Raw genomic sequence first — 8,113 nt, forward strand, 5'->3', positions numbered from 1 at the left:
TTCCCACACCTACTTCCCCTCCCTCATGCAATGCTTGTTAGTCACTTAGCTGCCTCAGTTATCAGATTCGCTGGCATACTGTGTATATAGGATTTAATACTATTTGTGATTTCAGGCATCCACTGGGGGGCTTGGAACATATCCCCCATGGATAAAGGAAGACTACTGTACAATACAAGAGCTTAAGAATACTTTTCATGCCAATCACTCCTCTTACCATTGACCATATTTTAGTTCTACTTTGTTTTCACATTATCACGTTTTGTTTTATTTTGTTGATGCTTGTTTTGATTTACCCACATATTGATACCCACACATTGACCAATTCCTTTGCTCACTACTCTTTGTTGATTCTTATTCCTTCCTTCTGGATTTAATTTCTTTCTTTTCCTTCCAGACATTAAACTGATCAGAACAGATACTACACTTGATCCTAGCCAAAAGCCCAAGAAGTGATTAATTTCCTCCTTAAAGTGCTTCATTAAATGGTTCTTTCATTTATTTATTTGTATTTATTTATTTTTTAGAGAGTCTCACCCTATTGCCCAGGCTAGAATGTGATGGCACAATCACAGCTCGCTGCAGCCTCAAACTCCTGGCCTCAAGTGATCCTCGGAGCTCAGCTTCCCAAAGTGCTGGGATTACAAGCATAAGCCACTGCACCTGGTCCCTTAAATAGTTATTTTAATAGGATCACCTATAAATGATAAATTCTTTTAGTCTTTGCCTAAACTATTATTTGTCCTTTTCATGACTTGTCAACTAGTAGAAACTGAAATATAGGTTGGCATTTTCTCTCGGAATTTTGAAGCTGTTCCATTATCTTTTGATTTCTGTTGGTATGTTTGAAAAGTCTGCTGTCAATCTAATTGTCAATTTTTTTTTCATTTCTGTCTTTTTTTTTTTTTTTTTGAGATGGAGTTTTGCTCTGTCACCCAGGCTGGAGTGCAGTGGCACGATCTTGGCTCACTGCAACCTCTGCCTCCCAGGTTCAAGCAATTCTTCTGCTTTAGCCTCCCAAGTAGCTGGGGTTACAGGTGCACGCCACCATGCCTGGCTAATTTTTGTATTTTTAGTAGAGATGGGGTTCACCATGTTGGCCAGGCTGGTCTCGAACTCCTGGCCTCGGGTGATCCACCGAACTCGACCTCCCAGAATGCTGGGATTACAGGCATGAGCCACTGTACCTGGCCTTATTTCTTTATTAATTTTTTTTTTTTTTGAGACAGAGTCTCGCTGTAGCCCAGGCTGGAGTGCAGTGGCGCGATCTCGGCTCACTGCAGGCTCCGCCCCCCGGGGTTCACGCCATTCTCCTGCCTCAGCCTCCCGAGTAGCTGGGACTACAGGCGCCAGCCACCTCGCCCGGCTAATTTTTTTGTATTTTTAGTAGAGACGGGGTTTCACTGTGTTAGCCAGGATGGTCCTGATCTCCTGACCTCGTGATCCGTCCACCTTGGCCTCGCAAAGTGCTGGGATTACAGGCGTGAGCCACCGTGCCCGGCCTTTTTTTTTTTTGAGATGGAGTCTCACTCTGTCGCCCAGGCTGGAGTGCAGTGGCGCGATCTCAGCTCACTGTAAGATCTGCCTCCTGTGTTCACGCCATTCTCCTGCCTCAGCCTCTCCAAGTAGCTGGGACGACAGGCACCTGCCACCACACAGGGCTAATTTTTTGTATTTTTAGTAGAGATGGGGTTTCACTGTGGTCTCGATCACCTGACCTTGTGATCCGCCTGCCTTGGCCTCCCAAAGTGCTGGGATTACAAGCATGAGCCACCACGCCTGGCCTATTTATTAATTATTATTATTAATATTATTTTGAGACGGAGTCTTGCTCTGTTGCCCAGGCTAGCATGCAGTGTCACAATCTCTGCTCACTACAAGCTCCACCTCCTGGGTTCACGCCATTCTCCTGCCTCAGCCTCCCGAGTAGCTGGGACTACAGGCGCCCGCCACCACGCCCGGCTAATGTTTTTATACTTTTAGTAGAGACGGGGTTTCACCATGTTAGCCAGGATGGTCTCGATCTCCTGACCTTGTGATCTGCCCTCCTCGGCCTCCCAAAGTGCTGGGATTACAGGTGTGAGCCACCACGTCCAGCCCTTATTATTATTATTATTTAGTACAGATAGGTTTTCACCATTTTGGCCAGGCTGGTCTTGAACTCCTGACCTCAACTGGTCTGCCCACTTCACCCTCCCAAAGTGCTGGGATTACATAGGCATTTAGCCACCATGCCTAGCAATTGTCATTAATTTGTAACTAATATCTATTTTCTCTGAATGCTTTTAAGATATTTATCCTTGGTGTTCTGCAGTTTCATGCAACATGTCTAATTATAGACTTTTGAATGTATCTGTCAAGAGACTTATTGTACCTCCTGAATCTGAGAACTCACGTCCTTCATCAGTTCTGAAAAATGTTCAGCAATTGAATCTTCTCCCTTCGCCTTCCCCATTCTTGCATGCTTGTTTTCCTTTGTTACTCGTATTGATTTATATTTGGTCTTCTCATTCTGTCCTTCATTTCTGTTAGTTGCTCTTCCATATTTATCTCTTCTCTTCATCTCTCTGTGCAATACTTTTTTAAAAAATCTCTTCCACCTTTACCTGTCTTTCTTCCTCAATGTCTTTTCTGCTGTTAACACATTTATTGAGAGTGCATTTGTTTGAGACAGAGTCTGGTTCTGTTACCCAGGTTGGAGTGCAGTGGTGTAATCATAGCTCATTGCAACTTCAACCTTCTGGGCTCAGGCAAGCCTCCTGCCTCAGCCTCCCAAGTATCTGAGACCACAGACACTTACCATTATGCCCAGCTAATTTTTAAATTATTTGTAGAGATGGAGTCTTCCCGTGTTGCCCAGGCTGGTCTTGAACTCCTGGGCTCTAGTGATCCTCCAACTTCAGCCTTCCAAAGTGCTGGGATTATAGGCAGGAGCCACCATGCCCGGATTCACTGAGTTTTTAATTTGCATAAATTTAGCTTTCATTTCTTCAGATTCTTGGGTCTTTTCCCAATATTCCTCTTCTTTTTTATATTATTTCCTTTTCAAGTCTTTTAAAATGTCTAATTATTTAAAAGATAGTTATTTGATAGTTCCTATCTAAGAGTTGTGTATCTTAAATCTTAGTAATCTAATTTTGCTGTTTTTGTATTTGCTGATTCTTCTGTTTACTTTGTTGATTTGTAATTTTTTAAATCGTGAACTCATTTTCAGCAGGGCTTTCTCTGTGAGTGTTCATTCCAGCCTAGAACTGCTGTGCTCAAGTGATCCTTCCATCTCAGCCTCCTGAGCAACTTAACTAGGACTACAGATGCATGCCAACATAGTTGCCTAATTTTTAAATTTTATTTATTTTTAGATGGAGTCTCGCTCTGTCGCCAGGCTGGAGTGCAGTGGCGCAATCTCGGCTCACTGCAACCTCTGCCTCCTGGGTTCAAGCAATTCTCTGCCCCAGCCTCCCTAGTAGCTGGGATTACAGGCACCCACCACCACACCCAGCTAATTTTTGTATTTTTAGTAGAGATGGGGTTTCGTCATGTTGCTCAGGCTGATCTTGAACTCCTGACTGCAAGTAGTCTGCCCACCTTGGCCTCCCAAAGTGCTGGGATTACAGGTGTGAGCCACCGCACCTGGCCAGAAACATGTTACTTAACTTCCTTGTATTTGTACAATTTCAAAAGTTCCTAATTATTGATTTCTAGCTTTATTCCATTATTGGCAGAAAAGGTATTTGATATGATTTCAATTCTTTTAAGTTTGTAGAGACTTGTGGCCTAACATGTGGTCTATGCTGGAATATGTTCCATGTGCTGATGAAAATATTGCACAATTACTAAGAACTAGGTAAAAGACAAAAATAATAATGTGTATTCTACAGCTCTTAGAGGAAATGTTCTGTAAACAGCTGTTAGGTCCATTTGGTTAAAAGTCCAGTTTTTCTTTCTTTTTTTTTTTTTTTTTATTTTTATTTTTAGTAGAGACGGGGTTTCACCGTGTTAGCCAGGATGGTCTCGATCTCCTGGCCTCGTGATCCTCCTGCCTCAGCCTCCCAATGTGCTGGAATTACAGGCATGAGCCACCATGCCCAGCCCAGTTTTCCTTTTTTTATTTTCTGTCTAGATGATGTGTCCAATGCTGAGAGTGGGACATTGAGATCCCCAACTACTTATATTGGAACCTACTTCTCTTTTTTTTTTTTGAGATGGAGTTTCACTCGTTGCCCAGGCTGGAGTGCAATGGCACAATCTCGGCTCACCACAACCTCTGCCTCCCAGGTTCAAGTGATTCTCCTGCCTCAGCCTCTCAAGTAGCTAGGATTACAGGCATGTACCACCAGGCCCAGCTAATTTTGTATTTTTTAGTAGAGACGGGGTTTCTCCATGTTGGTCAGGCTGGTCTCGAACTCTCGACCTCAGGTGATATGCCCGCCTTGGCCTCACAAATTACTGGGATTACAAGCATGAGCCACCGCACCCGGCCACCTATCTCTCTTTAGCTCTAGTACTTGGTTTATGTATCTTCATACTCCAGTGTTGGGTGCATATGTATTTATAATTGTTACATCCTCTTGCTAAATTGATCCTTTAATCATTATATAATCACTTTCTTTTTTTTATCATTTTTGAATTAAAGTCTGTTTTATTTCATGTAAGTACAGCTACTCCCGCTCACTTTTTGTTTTTGTTTGCATGGAATATCCTTTTAATTACTTATTTTGTGAGATGGGGTCTTGCTCTGTCACCCAGGCTGGAGTGCTGTGGTGTGATCATGACTTACTGCATCTCTGAACTTCTGGGCTTAAATGATCCTCCTGCCTCAGCCTCCCAAGTAACTGGGACTACAGGTTTGCACCATCATGTCCAGTTAATTTTTAAATTTTTCATTGAGACAGGGTCTTGCTCTATTGCCCAGGCTGGTCTCAAACTCCTGGGCTTAGGTGATCCTCCCACTTCAGCCTCCCAAAGTGCTGGGATTATAGGCATGAGCCAATGTGCCAAGACTGCATGAAATATCTTTTCCACCCATTCACTTTCTGTTTATTATGTGTTTTTACAGTGAAGTGAGCTTCTTACAGGCAGCATATAATTGGGTCATGGGTTGTTTATTTTTTTCTGACAGAGTCTTGCTCTATCTCCCAGTGGCGCCATCTTGGCTCACTGCAACCTTTGCCTCCCAGGTTCAAGCTATTCTCCTGCCTCAGCCTCCTGAGTAGCTGGGACTACAGGCACCCGCCACCACACTCAGCTAATTTTTTTGTATTTTTGGTAGAGGCAGGGTTTTACCATGTTGGCCAGGCTGGTCTCAAACTCCTGACCTCAAGTGATCCACCTGCCTTGTCCTCCCAAAATGCTAGGATTACAGGTGAGAGCCACCACACCCAGCTTGGGTCATGGTTTTTAAAAATGTATTCAGCCAGTTCGTATCTTTTTGAAACCTTTAAATGTGTTTTTTAAGGCTAGTCAAGTGAAACAGTGGGAGTGGAGAAGGAACAAAGAAATCTGTAACTGGTTATGTTCAGTAAGTTGTAAACACCTCTGCATTCAGACCCTCAGGCTTTATCTTTTAAGAAGGAGTTTAACATTTACATTCAAGGATTCAAGGTTATTATTGATAGGTTAGGACTTACTTCTGTCATTTTGTTAATTGTTTTCTGATTGTTTTCGTATATCCATTGTTCCGTTCTTCCTTTCTTATTGTGTATCATTGTGATTTGGTTGTTTTCTGTGGTAATAAGGTTTGATTTTTTGCTTTCTTTTTTGTGTATCTGCCTAGCAGTGAGTTTTATACTTGTGTGTTTTCATGATAGTGATTATCTTTTCACTTTCAGATGTTGCAATCCCTTGAGCATTTCTTGTAAGGCTGGTGCATTGGTGATACATTTCCTCAGTTTTTGCTTGCCTTGGAAAGACTTTATTTCTCCCTCATTTCTCAAATACTAGGTGTCGTATTCTTGACTGGCAGATTTTTCGTTCAGCACTTTGAATATATAATCCCATTCTCTCATGGCCTGTAAGGTTTCAGTGGAAAAATTTGATGTTAGTCTAATGGGAATCCCCTTATATGTGACTTGACACTTTTCTCTTGCTGTTTTTAGAATTCTTTTTTGACAATTCAACTATAATGTGCCTCAAAGAGAACCTTTTTGAATTCTTCAGCTGCAGGATTTGTTTGGTTCTTTTTTAAAAAAAAAAAAGTTATAATGGAATCTAATTTATTATGAAGAATATGAATAAAGGCCACTTTTGGACCTGCAAATAGTATGTTAAATATTGAGGGGAGAAAGGAGAAATAAAAAGGAATACACATGAAAAGTGGGAGTGGTGCAAGTGTGGAGGGAACATTCTCAGAAAGAGGCAAAGAGTGAGGAAAACAATCAGCTATTTGATGCTCATTCCATAAAGAGAGTTAGGCCACTGAAGGAGTTGGTTTATATACATTATCTTATTTAATCTTCCCATTAACTGGTAAGACTGATATTGTCCCTGCTTTATATGAAAAAACAGATTTACATGAATATGTCCAGGTAATTGCCTAAATTACGAGGCAAAACCATGTCTCCCCTAATCTAAAGCCCAGTTCTTTTCTTTAGCATTTGATAAATTTTACTTGTTGAGAGTACTATATTTGTAACGCCACTCATTTTCCCTTACCAATATATACCCTTCTCCAAGCTAAATCAGGTGTGTCCCACACACATACACACAAATACCACATGGCATAAATCACATCATGATACCTATAAATGGAACGATTTCCACTTACAGCTACATATACCTAGAAGAGGTCAAAACTGAGTGCTGGGTTTCATCAAAAACTGTTTTCAACCAGGTAAAGTCATTAACCATAAACTTTCAGCAAACTAACATCCTACAATTAGAATTTTGAGTAATCTGGTATGTACAAAACATTATTGGACCAAACTACAGACTACTTTCTGACCAATGGACTGGATTTAGCCAACCATGTTTAGACTTATGGACTCGTTTTATTTGCAAAGGGAGTTTTCAATCATTAGTATAACCACCTTGAAGCACCCTTTCTAATGGATAAAGCCCCCTGATCTTCCACTCTGACCTTCCAGTTAACTATTTAATAAATTTTGTCTATGTTGTGTGTTCGTTTGTCTGGCAGGCAAGCAAATAAACTCAGAATTGTGTGTTTTAAATGTTTGGTTCTTTTAAAATTATTTCTATTTTTGTTGAATTTCTCAGCCATATTGTGAATTGTTTTTCTGATTTTGTTAAATATCTAGCTGTATGTTTTGTATCTCACTGAGTTTCCTTCAGATCATTATTTTCAACTCTTTTTCCAGCAATTTTTTGATTTCCTTTGTACTGGGGTCTGTTACTAGACAGTTATTATGTTCTTTTGGTGGTGTCGTATTTCCTTGCTTTATCATGTTTCTTGTGCGTCTGTGTTGATGTCTGTGCACCCGGTAAGACAATTGCCTCTTCCAAGCTTTTTTTTTTTTGAGACAAAATCTCACTCTGTTGCCCAGCCTCCCAGGTTCAAGTCATTGTTGTGCCTCAGCTTCTCGAGTAGCTGGGACTGCAGGCATGTACCACCACACCCGGCTAAAATTTTGGTCTTTTTTTTTTTTTTTTTTTTTTGAGATGGAGTCTTTCTCTGTCACCCAGGCTGGAATGCAATGGTGCAATCTCGGCTCACTGCAACTTCTGCTTCCTGGGTTCAAGCCATTCTCCTGCTTCAGCCTCCTGAGTAGCTAGGATTCTCCTGCCTCAGCCTCCCGAGTAGCTGGGATTACAGGTGCTCACCACTGCGGCTGGCTAATTATTTTTTGGTATTTTTTAGTAGAAACAGGTTTCGCCATGTTGGCTAGGCTGGCCTTGAACTCCCTGCCTCAAGTGATCTGCCTGCCTCTGCCTCCCAAACTGCCGGGATTACAGGTGTGAGCCATCATGCCTGGCTGCCTCTTCCAGACTTTCTGGAGTGGATTTTGTAGTGAAAGACTTTTACCTCTAGTTGAGTTTAGTGTGCCAGTTGGGAAGATGTAGTGACTCTGTTTCCAGATACGTGCAGTGATATAGTCTGTGCAGCTTCTTCAGCTGCATTCAATGTCACCAATAAAAAAACACGGGCACCTCAGTGGTG

At 41.6% G+C, this 8,113-nt stretch overlaps 1 pseudogene; it reads right to left on the reverse strand.

The window, feature by feature from the left end:
- Positions 1-346: 346 nt before the first annotated feature.
- LOC115836546 lies at positions 347-457 on the reverse strand (annotated as a pseudogene).
- Positions 458-8,113: the final 7,656 nt, after the last annotated feature.

Source organism: Nomascus leucogenys, chromosome 8 (assembly GCF_006542625.1).
Source record: "Nomascus leucogenys isolate Asia chromosome 8, Asia_NLE_v1, whole genome shotgun sequence".
NCBI classification, from domain to species: domain Eukaryota; kingdom Metazoa; phylum Chordata; class Mammalia; order Primates; family Hylobatidae; genus Nomascus; species Nomascus leucogenys.